The following is a 15,111-nucleotide window of genomic DNA, read 5'->3' as shown; positions in this document are numbered from 1 at the left end:
AGGGTCTCCAATGAGGACAGATCAGGGCCAGCCCAGGGACATGCAGAGGGGTATTGGGAATTACTTTCAAGTGATGGTGATGCTTGGGCTGGCTAGCTCAGGAGGGAAGGATAGGCTGTCCCAGGCCTCCTTCAGCAGGAGTTAAGGCATGGAAATGCGAAAAAGCATGACAGACTTGGAAATCTTCAAGTAAAGGGCAGTAGGTTTGGAGTAGGTGGGTTCCTGAGGAGTCATGCCATTAGAGGAGAATGAAAATTTATGGAAATGCAAACTGCAAAGATCATTTTATGTCATGGTGAGGGATTACTTAGAACTATATCCTGAGAGCTGTGGGAATCCACTGAAGAATCTTCAAACAGAGGAGTGACACGGTGAAATTTACATTTTATTAATAAAAAATTCCTTGGGAAATGGTGTACCGGATTGCTCAGAGTGGTGTGATTTGGTAGCAGAACTTGTGGAGAGGCCTCCATGGTGATCCTGGCCAGAAATGGTAGAGGTCTGAGCCAGAGTGGTGGCAGGAAGGTGACACAGAGGGAGGACAGGGGTAAAGGGGTTAGCCTCAAGGAGAGGCTGTACTTTCTCTGGGACTAGAGAGAAGGCAGAAAGAAGGCTGAGTGTTGCTAGAATAATTGTATTTATGTGTTCATCCCATTTCATCAAACAAGTCCAGTTCAGTTTTCAATTTTGCACCTAACACTGAAGCATTATAATGGCATTGACTTTTGTAAATGCTCTCCGGAAGAAATTATGGGGGTATTTATTTGTGTGTCCTATCAGTTTTGTAAGACTCTAAGCTCTTCAAGGGAGGGCACACAATGTATTTATCCATCTATTATGTGTGGCATTCAGCACAGCAGGAATACTTAATAAGTATTTAATAATAATAAGATCTGAGCCCCAGGAGCATTATTCTATTTGTCAGTGAAGGAATAAGGAGGTTTGGAAGCAGTTTGGCCAAGTTTAGTTTTAAAAGAAAAATTTCAATTATTTGAACTTTTGAACATCTTAAAACTCATTCCTGAAATATAATCTGAATGGCTCTGCTCCTGGTTTTCTTAGGTAAATATTTTAGTTGGCTTAATTGGGTGATTGTTTCCTAAAATATAAGAGGTGGTATTTCTTTGTTGTTCAGTAATCTCTGATGATCAATCAGCCTGTCTTTAAAAATAGAGCTTTTTACCAACATGGTTGATATTTTCTAATTCAGGTCCCTGTGCTCTTTTCTGAGATTTATATAAAGCAGAATAGCTACCATTAGTTTGTCTTGTTTGTAACATTCTTTTCTTTCTCACGCATTTACTTCCTTGTCACATTTATCTTCATTACTCTGGGATGTTCCTCCTTACTGTAAGACCCTCTGCCTTTTCTCTTTCATCCTGAGTCTTTCTAGTGTCTGCTCAATTTAATGACCAGGAAGACATCAGCCATCAGGCCACTGGATACAATGTATGTTCACAGTGCATCAGTGCTGGGCGCCAGACCCTGTCAGTTATGATACATCCAGTTCATATTTTCCCCCAAGACTTTGATAAGCCTGATCAGAAAGTCTTGGTGGATTTAAGAACAAGAGTCACTATTTCTGGACCTTCTCCTATATTTAGCCTCTGTATCACCAGGAAACACAGTGCATATCCAGTGGGTCTAACTGGGGGGTACTATTATTATTAACCCTTACAATATGAACAGACTTTTGAGCTCCCTGTGTTGAATCCGGGTAGTCCTTATCAAAGATGAGTTCTCATGAGTAGGTCGTGTTCATCATCTTTTTTTTTTTTTTAAAGATTTTATTTATTCATTAGAGACAGAGAGAGAGAGAGAGAGAGAGAGAGAGACAGAGACACAGGCAGAGGGAGAAGTAGGCTCCATGCAGGGAGCCTGACGTGGGACTCGATCCCAAGTCTGCAGGATCATGCCCTGGGCTGAAGGCGGCGCTAAACCGCTGGGCCACCGGGGCTGCCTGGTTGTGTTCATCTTTATCTACTTGGGCTGTTTTCACAGCCAGACTGGGGTTTTCATGTGGACTTCTACATGTACCAAAAGTAGTAAGTCAACATTAATGTAAGATCTGTGTAACATGGCTTGCCTGTGCCATGGATTTTAGAGCTCCCCAAATTTGTCCTTTGTACTGCCCAAGGATCAGTGGCTTCGAACCTAGCTTAAAGGAAGTAGAAGGAGAGAAGAAAGTTATCTTTATGCTGCATTCCTGGAACCTGTCCTCATTATAGTGTAGGAGCAGGTGCACCATGTGTACACATCATTCTGGGGCTCCTTCTCCCGAATCACTTTCACTACTTACTGAGCATTTCTAGATTCCATTAAACTGGTCCTCCTCTTGGATCAGTCTCTTATGTTGTGACCAGTTCAAAGGTAATTTCTTCAATTCTAGGCCATCAGTGAGTACACTGAGGTGCATTTTGTGAGAAGTCTCAAGCAAGGGGATATGACTTGAACCAAGTCATATAAAAAACAGAAGTAAGAGGGAGTTTTAACTTGTGGGAGAGAAGGGCAGGGCATGAGTTTTCTTCAAGTATGTGAAATGTTGTCATTTGGAAAGGGGTAAAAGTTGATCTGTGTCTCCCCAAGGAGCAGAACTAGGTGCAAGGTAAAGGGAGCCATTCAGTTCATCATAGGGAAGAACTTTAGAGTGTGATATTTAAGAATTTTGTGCTGGAATCAAGCTTCATGAGTTTAAATCCACAATCTGTTGGTTATTAGCCATAAAAAAATTGGGTTAATTTTTAAATCATTCTAATCTTTAGTTTCCCCATCCATAAAATGGGGATAATATAAGTATCTATCTTGTGAATTCTTATGCTTATCTGATGACATAATGTCAATTAAATGCTCTTTCTCACGATGCACAGTGAGTGCTTGATGGTGCAGGCAATTATTAATGGGCTGGATGGTCTCAAAATAGTACATGGGTCTAACTACAGTTTCCAGCATTTCCTATTACCATTGAGCATCATGACTTTTTTTTCTCTTCAAATTTGGAATTCTTTGACATATTTATATGTGGTTTTCTTATGTTTTCCTTGGCTGAGGGAAGTTGATAGAGAAACTATGTACCTCCAGAGTAATTTAAATGGCATAGATACTTCTGTGAAGTTTAAGACAAGTAAAGTATACAGTGTCATGAATTCTAAATAACTGGAGAATGGAGTAGAGTTGATAAGGATGCCATCTTGACCTGGTGAAAGTTGAATTAAGATTTTTTTTTAGATAAAGAAATGAAGTTCTAAGAGTTTAAAATGTATTATGTGATGGGCATTAAGGAGGGCATGTGTGATGTGATGAGCACTGGGTGTTATATATAGCCAATGAATTCTTGAACTCTACATCTAAAACTAATGATGTACTATATGTTGGCTAATTAAATTTAAATAAAAAAATAAAATATATTCTATACATTTCCAAGTAAGGGATTCATGGGCAGTGATAAAAGTAAAATGCCATTTACTTTTTTTTTTAAAGATGAATTACTTTATCCTGAATTTTACGAAATACTGAGATAATGAGACAATAAAGTATCATTTTTAATTTCTTAAGTTCTTGTTTATGCACTTAAAAAAGTTGAGGCATAACATACACACAGTAAAGTGAATCATATCAATTGCACAGTTGGATGAATTTTTACATATGTATTCATCTGTGCAACCACTCCACAGATAAAGATATAAACCATTTCTAACAAGCCAGAGAGTTCCCTCATGCCTTTTTCAAGTCTACTCAGACTTCTTTCAACCTTAGATAAATTTTGCTTGTTCTAGAACTTCATATAAAGAAAATTCAGCAGTATATACTTTTGTGTTTGGTGGCTTTTGCTTAACATCTTATCTGTGAGATTCTTTCGTGTTGTTGTGTGTAGTAACTAGTTTATGCAAAGAGCTTCTTATATTTAAATGGCTTTTCATGTTACAAATAAATCTTTGGAAGAAATGTGAGGCTGGAAGGAGTTTTACACAACTTCATGTCCATATCCTTTGATTTACAAACAAAGCATCTGAACTAAAAATATTAAGTAATTTGCATAGATAACTAATGGCCAAGTAACATGGTATGCTGTATCTTCATGGAGATAGATCTATTGCACACATTATTCTCAGTAAGAGTCATGCACATAATGTCTAAATTATACATAGAAAATGTGAATTATTTAAAATTACAAATTATGATACAAATTAATCTTATTCACTATGGGACTGTTTCTTGGGTAGTATACACATTGTGACAATGACATTTTTAGACATTTTTAGTTTATTGTGATTATCCAGACAAGGAAGTCATTGCCATCATGCCCATTCACATAAGTCATAAAGCCCTATGTACAACAAAACTGGAATTGCTTCTGCTAGAATAAATCCTAAATACATTCTTTCTCTGTCTCCTGTGTAGGCATGCACATGCACTTACACACACACACACACACACTCACAAACACACATACACCAAATACAACAGACCATGTGAAAAGGCTGCACATTTTCTAGAATATAACCACTCATTTCAGTGTCATCAAGGGGGTTATTGTCTTTCCACAAGCCTGTTGCTCCTGAAACTCAAAATGTTATTCTTGAAATTGATTGATTATAGCAAAGCTGAATAATAAAGAAGTGGGCATAGATGGAAGGGTTAGAAAGCGTTGCTCTTCAGTGGACAGTGGACTTTTCATTTTGATACTGAAGGTTATGAGGTAAGGCCTGGAGCGCCTGTAGTTTTGTTTGTAGGAGGCCAGACACAAGTTGGAATGTATAAAGAAATGCCATTTCTTCTCCAGGAATATGGCAATCTGGCTAATCAGCCTGACCCTCTTTCTCCAGGAATATGGCAATCTGGCTAATCAGCCTGACCCTCTGACTAGAAACAAATTAAAACACTGGATAAGGGTCCCTGGGTGGCGCAGCGGTTTGGCTCCTGCCTTTGGCCCAGGGCACGATCCTGGGGACCCGGGATCGAGTCCCATGTCGGGCTCCCGGTGCATGGAGCCTGTTCCTCCCTCTGCCTGTGTCTCTGCCTCTCTCTCTCTCTCTCTGTGTGACTGTCATGAACAAATAAAAAAAAATTAAAAAAAAAACACTGGATAAGAAGCATGTCTTAAAAGCATTGAATTGCTAAAAGAGAATAAGGAATCGGGAGGCTGAAATCCAAGGCTAGGAAAAGCACTGGGCGCTCTGTTTACCTAATGGAATTTACTAAGCCTCAAAACTGAGCGGCAGTTTTGATGGCCTGGCAGGAGAGGAAAACAAAACTCGGAAGGAAGTCCAAATGAGGAGCCTAGGTTCCCTCCCATATTATGCTGGAATCTCTGAACTGCAAATACCCGCATCACATCCCCAGGAAACCGCACAGAGAGCTGCCTGGAGGCTGAGCAGAAGGGGCTGGAGCTGGGGAAGTGAAAGAAAACCTGTCTCTGAGAAGTTGTAAGCACTGCAGGCTGCACCCATCAGAGTACCTTACTACCCGTATTTGCATGAATGGATGGTCCAGAACCCTCTGGCAAGGAATTTAGTTTTGAGGTGGTTCTGGGTTCCTGGTAGTCTTAGGCCTGGTAGAAGAGAATGCAAACTTCTCTGAAGGAAGACTCCCTCATTCCAGACTACTGGGACCTACCCCCCCACCCCACGTCCATTTTCAAGGGCAGTGAGCAGTCCGGGCAGGGATAACTAGCACAGGACAAAACCAGCACGAACCAGAAGAAACACCAGGGTGCAGAGACAGATCAGCAAGCCCTCCGGACTTTGGAATCATCAGACATATTATAGATACATTACAGATAACTGTCCTTATTGTCTTTAAAGAAGTAAAAGGCAAGCTTAAACATATCTCCAGGAACTAGAAAAATATAGAGTATATTCTAGAAGATCTGATAAATCAATCATCAATCAATCAATCAATCAATAAAACAATTAGAGACTTTGGGATTACTGCCCAGGGCTGGAGGGGAGCAGGTGGGCACCCCCAGGAAGGCAGGACCAGCTGGGCGGCCCCGCCCTGCTGCCAGCGCGTGCAGGCTGCCTGTGTACCTGGGTGCGTGTGTGGGCGGGCCTGTCGCCCTCCAGGGCCCCGCCTCCCAGCGCAGGTGCACAACCATACGGCCGCCTCCCACGTTGCAGGGAAAGCAGCGAGAGCACAGAGCTGCAGAGAATGGAGACTGACCTTGAGCCTACGCTGGTGGCGGAGCCGGTTCCACAAGAAGCCCCCTTACCCACGGCTCAGCAGCCTGCGCTGCAGTGAGAGCCACTGTCGTTTCTGAATTTTCAGGGGGTTTTCATGCACCTCTTTCTCCTCCTCCACCTTCTCTTCCTCCTGAGGCATCGGTTCTGCTCCAGGTGCAGTGCTTGGTACCTGCAAATTAAACAAACACAAAACAGATTAAGGGGAGAAAAGTGGGGGATCCCTGGGTGGCTCAGCGGTTTGGCGCCTGCCTTTGGCCCAGGGCGTGATCCTGGAGTCCTGGGCTCGAGTCCCGCGTTGGCCTCCCGGTGCATGGAGCCTGCTTCTCCCTCTGCCTGTGTCTCTGCCTCTCTATCTCTTTCTCTATCATAAATAAATAAATAAAATCTTAAAAAAAAAGGGGGTGGGGGGAGAAAAGGAAGGAAAACCGAGGTATAACTTAATGCCTTGCCTGGAGTCGTACATACTTTGGTGACAGTTTACAGAAACCCAACTCAGCAAATGGATGGGCCACGACCCTTTTCAGCCAAAGCATTACTCAACTATGGCAGAACTGTTTATGAGATGTGGAGAAGATCTGGAACCATGGCAGAAGATATTAAGGGGTTGAGGATGAGAATGACAACAAGCTAATCTTTGCTGCGAGATATCCAGTTCAAAAGCAGCAATTACAAATATTTTGAACAGGGTGGACCTCTGCTTATGTTTGAAAGAAAGGAGCATTCAGATATTACTGCTGCATTCCAGCCCACAGGTTGGTCCTACATGAATTGAACATCAAATCCAGTGGCTACCTCACTAGTAAATTTTCGTCCTGAATCTAGATCTTTGGATAGTTCTCTTCTTGTTCAGGTTTTGTCTAGACCTGTGTTTCTGAAAGTACACAGTCATCCCAGGGATGCATTGGATATTATTTATCAATATCAACAATTTCTGAACTATCATGAGTAGTCATCCAATAGAATTGGATCAGAAGCATAATTGACATTTAGACAATGTCACATTTTTATGATTGCTCAACTGAGAACTAACTACCTAACCTGTTCATAAATCAGGTAATATGCTTAAATTAAATTGATATGGTATTGAAAATTGTGCTATCAAAACATGAATGTAGGTATAATCAGTAATGAAAATTGCATAATGGCAAGCTATTTAAGATTGTAAACTGGGCCAAGTATTCTTAGTTTTTAATTTAGAAAATTGTTGAGAGACTATTGTAGCATTTTGTTCTGAAAATATACCTTTGTAGTTTAATTACTTTATAAAACTTAAGTATTTGTTAAAGGTTAACAGTCTTTGTCAAGCTGTTAATAGTTGTAAGGCTTTGTGCTAAATGCCATACATAAATTAATCTCAGTATCTATGAAATAAGCACTATTATTATTTTATTTTTAAAAAATTTAAAAGATTTTATTTTAGAGAATGTATGTGTGGGAGTAGGGGGAGGGGCAGAGGGAAAGGGAGAAAGAGAAGCTCAAGCAGACTCCCCACTGAGTGCACAGCTGAAAGTGGGGCTCCATCTCCCGAACCTGAGATCGTGACCTGAGCTGAAACCAAAAACCAACAGTTGGATGCTCAGCTGACTGAGCCACTCAGGTGCCCCATTATTCATGTTTTATAATCAAGGAAACTGAGGCTCACAGAGCTTCAGTAATTCACTGAAGATTACACAGCTAGCAAATAGTAGATCTGTGATTTCAGTAACGACTAACTCACAGTTATGTGTATTTGTGTATGCTACACAAATACATAGATGTTACGTATCAATGCATATTTTTTAAAAATTGGAAGCATTGCTGTAGGGCAACAGTTTTCAAAGTGTAGTCTTCAGTCTTCTGGGGTTCCCCTAAGACCGTCTTATGATATTGAGAGACTGTCCTAATAATTCAAAGATACTATTTGCCTTTTTCACTGTGTTGATATTTACACTGAGGATGCAAAAGCAATGGAGGGTAAATGCTGGTGCCTTAGTGTGAATCAAGACAGTGTGGTACCAGCTGTACTAGTAGTTTTGTATTAGTCACCACTATGTACTCACAATAAAAAATACTGTAATCATACTCAATTTCCTTGATGAAGTATTAAAATGTTATTGATGTTAGCTCTCCAGCCTTGAATATATGTGCTTTTAAAATATTTTCTGGGATGAAATGGGTCCCATGCATAAAGCTGTCTGACTTATCATGTTTATCTTGAAGAAGAGCACTTGTGTGAATGACTTGTGAGCTCAACTACTCACTTTTTAAAAGTAGAGACCTTTTTTACCTGGGGAGAAAAAAGCACCAACTAGAACTTCTAGGGGCAAAAAATAAAATAACTGTAAGTAAGAATCCTGTGATTGATTTAGCAGCAGATTTATATACAACTGAAGAGAGAATTGGTGGACTAGAAGATGAATCAAAGGAATTATCCAGAGGCAGCAGGAAGACTCTCCTCACTGTTCCCCTTGACAAAAGAAAATAAAGAAGAGAGATTAAAAAACATGGAGAGTAGAGTGAGAAGTGACATTCTCTGCATATAATCAGAGTTCTAGGAGTAGTAAGAGAAAATAGGTAGAAGCAATATATTTGAAGGAATAATGCCATAGATCGCATGCATGGATCCCAGGATCACATCATAAGGGTAAAATGTTTAGTTTACCAGAGTTATGTAACAGTTTTAAATTTGCATATACCTAAAACATGACCTTAAAATAGCTTTATTTATATATATTTATATTCATCTACATTATAAATTAGATTTAGAGGAAGAAAAGATCAAATGTACAGATTCAAGAGATATAATGAATACTAAGAAACACAAATAAATGTATTTTTACTTTAGATTTCCAAATTATTTCTGCCTTAAAATTATAATACTACAGCAGAAAATCAACTACTTAAAATATCCTTTATGTCATAAAAATGATAGATTAGTTTAAAGAAAGGTTCAGCAGACTAACTCCTGACTTCTCAGTAGTAACAGCAGAATCCAGGAGATAGTAGGAACTTTATGTGCTGAAAGAAAATAACTAGTACCTTAGAATTTCACAACAGTAAAAATATCTTTTAAGAAAGGTAAAAGTTTTAAAAATTACGCAAAATAAAAACTTGAATTTTAGTCACCAGTGAAGGACATTCTGAACGTTATATTTTAAGCAAAGGAACACGAGCTTAAGATTAGTGGTCTGAGATGAATGATGAAGAGAAGTATTGAATCTATAGGAGTATTAACCATTTATAAGAAAAATAAAATGAATAATATCAATAAAATTAAAAATGGGAAAGGTACATAATAAAAGTGTATGAATTAAGTTTGGAGTTGATGGGACTAAACTCTCCTAAACTGCTTCTATTTTCTGAGAGAAGGGTAAAGATTTTATTTTATTTATTTTATTTTTTATAATAAATTTATTTTTTATTGGTGTTCAATTTGCCAACATACAGAATAACACCCAGTGCTCATCCCGTCAAGTGCCCCCCTCAGTGCCCGTCACCCACTCACCCTCACCCCCCGCCCTCCTCCCCTTCTACCACCCCTAGTTCGTTTCCCAGAGTTAGGAGTCTTCATGTTCTGTCTCCCTTTCTGATATTTCCTACCCACTTCTTCTCCCATCCCTTCTATTCCCTTTCACTATTATTTATATTCCCCAAATGAATGAGACCATATAATGTTTGTCCTTCTCCGATTGACTTACTTCACTCAGCATAATACCCTCCAGTTCCATCCACGTTGAAGCAAATGGTGGGTATTTGTCATTTCTAATGGCTGAGGAATATTCCATTGTATACATAAACCACATCTTCTTTATCCATTCATCTTTCGATGGACACCGAGGTTCTTTCCACAGTTTGGCTATTGTGGACATTGGGCAGCCCTGGTGGCTCAGCGGTTTAGGGTAAAGATTTTAACTTTAAAATTGGTAAATTAGGGCAGCCCCAGTGGCCCAGCGGTTTAGCGCCACCTTCAGCCCAGGGCCTGAGTCCCACGTCAGGCTACCTGCATGGAGCCTGCTTCTCCCTCTGCCTGTGTCTCTGCCTCTCTCTCTCTCTCTCTCTCTCTGTGTGTGTGTGTCTCTCATGAATGAATAAATAAAATCTTAAAAAAAAAAGAACTTGACGGAATGAGCACTGGGTGTTATGCTATATGTTGGCAAATTGAACTCCAATAATAAATAAATAAATAAATGAAAAGAAAAAAAGTTTGGTAAATTAAATAGACATGTTTTAGTTTCTATTATAACCATTAAAATACTAGAAATTGAGTATAGCTTACAATTAGTAGATGGAAAATAGAAGTGACATAAATATTCAGTCATCCAAAGTAGGAAAAGAAAGAAAAACACAGGACAGGCAGTACAGATAGAAAACATAAGATAATCGATTTAAGCCCATTAATTACAGAAACTAAAAATGCTCTACTTAAAAAAATAATTCTCAGATGGGATTTAAAAAACCCAATGATATGCTGTTGATGATACATTACAAGTGACGTATCTAAGGACATTGAAAAGCTGAATATAAAAGGTTGGAAAAATATATACCATGCAATATTAACCAAAAGAATGCTGACATAGCTGTATTAATATTAGATATTAATAGACAGATGAGTCACTTCAATGATGAAAATTTTTGTGTACTAGGAAGATCTAAAACTTTTAGATTTTATGAATCTAGTAAAATGACCTCAAAATATGATATAAAAATGAAGTTACTAAAGGAAAAAATAGAAGCATTCATAATTATGAAGGCAGATTTAAAAAAATTATTTCCCTCAGTTACAGATAAACCAAGCCAACAATTATCAATATAGATGTAGAAGATTTGACCAATATAACAACCTAACATGACAGACATATGCAGAACGCTGCAGTAAATGCAGTATACAAACTGTTTTTCAAGCATATATGAAACACTTAAGAAATTGATCATTTAGCAGAATTTAAGTCCCATCCTATTGAATTTCAAAGGAATTACATCAGGGTCAGAAGATCTTATTCTTTCTGATCACAGTGTAAAATTTTAGCTAGAAATCAGTAGCAAAAGGATAACCAGAAAATCTGATACATTCGGGATAAATAACTTCTGTATTAAAGGAGAAATCATCACAGAAGTTCAGAAACTATTTTGACTTGAACAATAACAAATTTGTACATGTAGGATGTAGATAAAACAGTCTTTAGAAAAAAAATTATGGTCTTTGTAACATGTTTTTCAAAAACTGAAAAAATTTTTTGGACTAATAGAAAAATGTATTCTGAAAGATTAACATAGTAAACATAAGGAAAGAAAAAATATACTTTAAAATATACAATATTGCAAAGATTCAAGTACATTGCATCAAAAAAACCTAAAAAATTTAATACCTTCATTTGTTCATTCATTTAATAAAAATTCATTCAGTGCTCACTGTATCAAGAACTATTCTAGGCACTTGAAATTCATTAGTAGATAAAGCAAAGCTTCCTGCAGTATTCTATTCTAGTTGTGGTGAAGGAAATTAAACAGTAAATTTAATAAGTAAAATTATGTAGTGATTTAGTAATAAGTACTATCAGAAAAAGAAAAAGTAAGAAATCTAGAAGGAGACAATAAAAGTTTCCAGTCAGCCCTACCCAAAGTAATCTATTACTTTAAAAATTATTATCGAGATTGTTTTCACTTTCACTTTATTAATCCTCACTAAAAAGGCTGAAAATTAATAGACATTTGTCTCATGAAGTTAGGTAAAGGGAAGTTGGATAATCTAGAAGACCATGGACAGAAGGAAGGAATCAAGATAACAGTATAAACTAAAGAAATTGGTAATAAACATAATAAAAAAAATCTGAAGTTTTTTTGAAAAAAAAATCTTACAGATTTACAAATGTCCAGCAAGAAGGGTTATGAATGAATGTTAAAAAGCACATGTAATCTTTATTTTCAGGGTTTTTATCTGGGGCCTCACCTCATTCTCTTCCATTTGGTGGTAGTGGGATGGGCAACTTCAAATCTATATCCACTTCTACTAAAATGGTTAATGGCAGAAAAATCACTACAAAGAGAATTGTGGAGAATGGTGAAGAAAGAGTACAAGTTGAGAATGGCCAGTTAAAGTCCTTAAGGATAAATGGTAAGGAAGCAGCTGCTATGCTTGGATAACAAGTAACAACGCGCAGTGTAGCAGAAATGTTAGCTGTAAGGGGCACCATTGAGGACTGACAGGAACGCTTTTTTTTTTTTTTTTTTTAAGATTTCAAATGAACTCAACTTTCAGTATAACTGTACCTAATCTAAAGTATTTATACACAGCTCATTGGAGCCCTATTTGTCATAGACTTTTGAGTTTATTGTTGGGACCACATAATAGGACCATTGTTTTGAGGTTTTTTGTTTTGTTTAGTTTTATTTTATTTTTGTTTTTTGTTTTTGTCTTTAAAATTGTTGTAAATCTCTGTATGCACTTTGCCTTTTTATTAAACATAATCCAAGGTGGCCGTGACTCTTTTGTACCCTTAACACCAGCACGGACTTGCTTTTCCATTGTGTTTGAAACGTGAGCCAAGTAGAGTCAGCCTGCTGTGAAGTTAACATTGCCAGGATGAATCTTCCACAAAAATAATTTCAAATTTTTTCAGTATTTAGTAGTGAGAGATATTAATGCATTAATGGTAATACATTTCTCGTTTAATATAAATTGAGGATGTTTTTCTAGTTGTGCATGAACGCTGGCAACTTAGTAAGATTTGACAATTGTTTAAATATGTAATGTTAAGCTTAGGTTGAAAAAAAAGTAAAGCTGGTAAACTGGGTCTTTGTCATTTGCTTAAAAAATACATGCGAATGTGTTTGGTGCATTCTTTTCTGAGTGGGGCCTGTAAAAAAAAAAAAGCACATGTAATCACTCTATGGAATGAAAAAGAGGATAACATTATAAATGCTACATAAAATAAGAAGATAAATTATTATTAAAACTGTTATGCTGTTGGCTTTGAAAATGTAGTTGAATAGAAAAATAAGTAGAAAATAGAACTCACCCATAGTGATTCACAAGTGAGTAGGCAACCTAACGATTATGATAATCTTTAAAACATTTAATTGGTAGTAAAAGATATCTTCCTAAAAGGAAAAATGCCAGGCTCAGAGGACTTCATTGGCAGGTTTCATCAACCATTAAAGGAAGAAAACTTTTACTCTTACATAAACTCTTCTAGAGAAGAGTTTTAGAGAATATAAAAAGAGATGACAGTGCCTAGGTTTTTTTGGTTTGTTTTGGTTTGGTGTTTTGTTGTTTTTTAAATGAGGCTTTCCTAGTCTCAGTACCAAAACTCAGCATGGGAGATTGGAGGAGAAAAGATAGACTTTTTAATAATTAATGCTGGCCAAATTGGGCATCTATATAAAAATGTGTAAAAGTTTCCTTACTTCTTAGCACATACAAAAACCAATTCTAGGTGGATTTGAGATGTAAATGTGAAAGGCAAAACTATACATCTTACAGAAGCTAGAAGAATATCTCATGAACTTGGAGTAGGAATTTTTTTTTTATATAAAACAAAGTATTTCTAATAATGAGCAGGTTTGATATGTTCAACTACATTACATTTGCAGTTTTTATATCATTATACCATAAAGATAATGAAAAGACACAGAGTGGTTATATATATTTATAAGATACATAGCTGACAGAGACTCATATTCAGGATTGATTGCACTGTTCAGTACAGTAGCCAGTAGCCACATGTGGCTATTTAAATTAAATTAAGTTTGATTAAATTAAATTTACCAAGCAATTCTTTACCTTCATTAGCCACATTTCAAGTGCTCAATAGCTGCATGTGACTACTGGCTACTATACTGTATAGCACTGATTTAGATTTTTTTAAGGAAATACATATCCAGGAGTGCCTGGGTGGTGTAGTTGGTTAAGTATCTGACTCTTGGTTTCAGCTCAAGTCCTGATCTCAGGGTCCTGTGATTGAGTCCCACATCAGGCTCTGTATTTAGCATGCTTGAGATCTCTCTCCTTCTCCTTCTGTCCCTCCCACTTGTGCTTTCTCTCTCTCAATAAATAAATATATATCTTTTATAAAAAAGAAATACATATCCAGAATATGTAAAATATAGTACCTCTAAATCTAATTGAAGTGTTCATAATTTATAAAGAAATGAATATTCTTGTATAAATTTAATAAGAATAAAGTAGACAACCCGTGGTAAAATGGGTAGTAAAAAGGCTTTAATAGGCTTTTTCCCAGAAGTGGATATCTAAATGGCCAACAAATATATGAAAAGATGTTAACCTCCTTAGGAAGCAGAGAAATACAAATTAAAACCATTAAAAGTTGTCACAATATATTCAACTGATTGGCTGAAATATTTGTACAAATCAACAGTACCAAGTGTTTATGGAATGTAAATTAAGAGGAACTCCACTGCTTGTGGGAGTGAAATTGGCCCAATTTGGAAAAGTAGCTTGGCTTTATGTATTAAATTTGAAATATTTAGAGGATGAGTTTGAGATTCATAGGCAGGAGAGAGATATATATATATATATCTCAACACATCCATACATATAGCCCCTGTGAATATGACATACAGGTCAAAAATCTTACAGAACCTCATGCATCATTGTACCAGGTCTTGGACAAGAATTCATGAGGCAGAAGAGCTCCAAACTGGAATTGACCCAAAAAGTCTTATCTACATTCCAATGTTGATAAATAAATTGAAGTACATCATAGAATGGAACAGTATATAGCAATTGAGGCAAATGAATCACGAATGCTACACCCAACACTATGGCTAAATCTCACAAGTGCGATATAGACTGAAAGAAGCAAAATGTGAAATAATATGGTATCATTCTATGTATGTAATGTCATAAAACTAAACCATGCTATGTAGGGAGGGATTCATTAGGTGAAAATTATAAAGCAAAGGAAGAAGCTGATTATTATAATACTAAATAGGG

At 37.0% G+C, this 15,111-nt stretch overlaps 1 pseudogene; it reads left to right on the top strand.

The window, feature by feature from the left end:
- Nucleotides 1-6,682: 6,682 nt before the first annotated feature.
- On the top strand, nucleotides 6,683-7,124 carry LOC102152683 (annotated as a pseudogene).
- The last annotated feature ends 7,987 nt before the right edge of the window (nucleotides 7,125-15,111 follow it).

This window comes from Canis lupus, chromosome 27 (genome assembly GCF_011100685.1).
Source record: "Canis lupus familiaris isolate Mischka breed German Shepherd chromosome 27, alternate assembly UU_Cfam_GSD_1.0, whole genome shotgun sequence".
Classification (NCBI taxonomy): domain Eukaryota; kingdom Metazoa; phylum Chordata; class Mammalia; order Carnivora; family Canidae; genus Canis; species Canis lupus.
The sequence above is the reverse complement of the archived record's forward strand: the minus strand, read 5'-3'. Positions and strand labels throughout refer to the sequence as shown.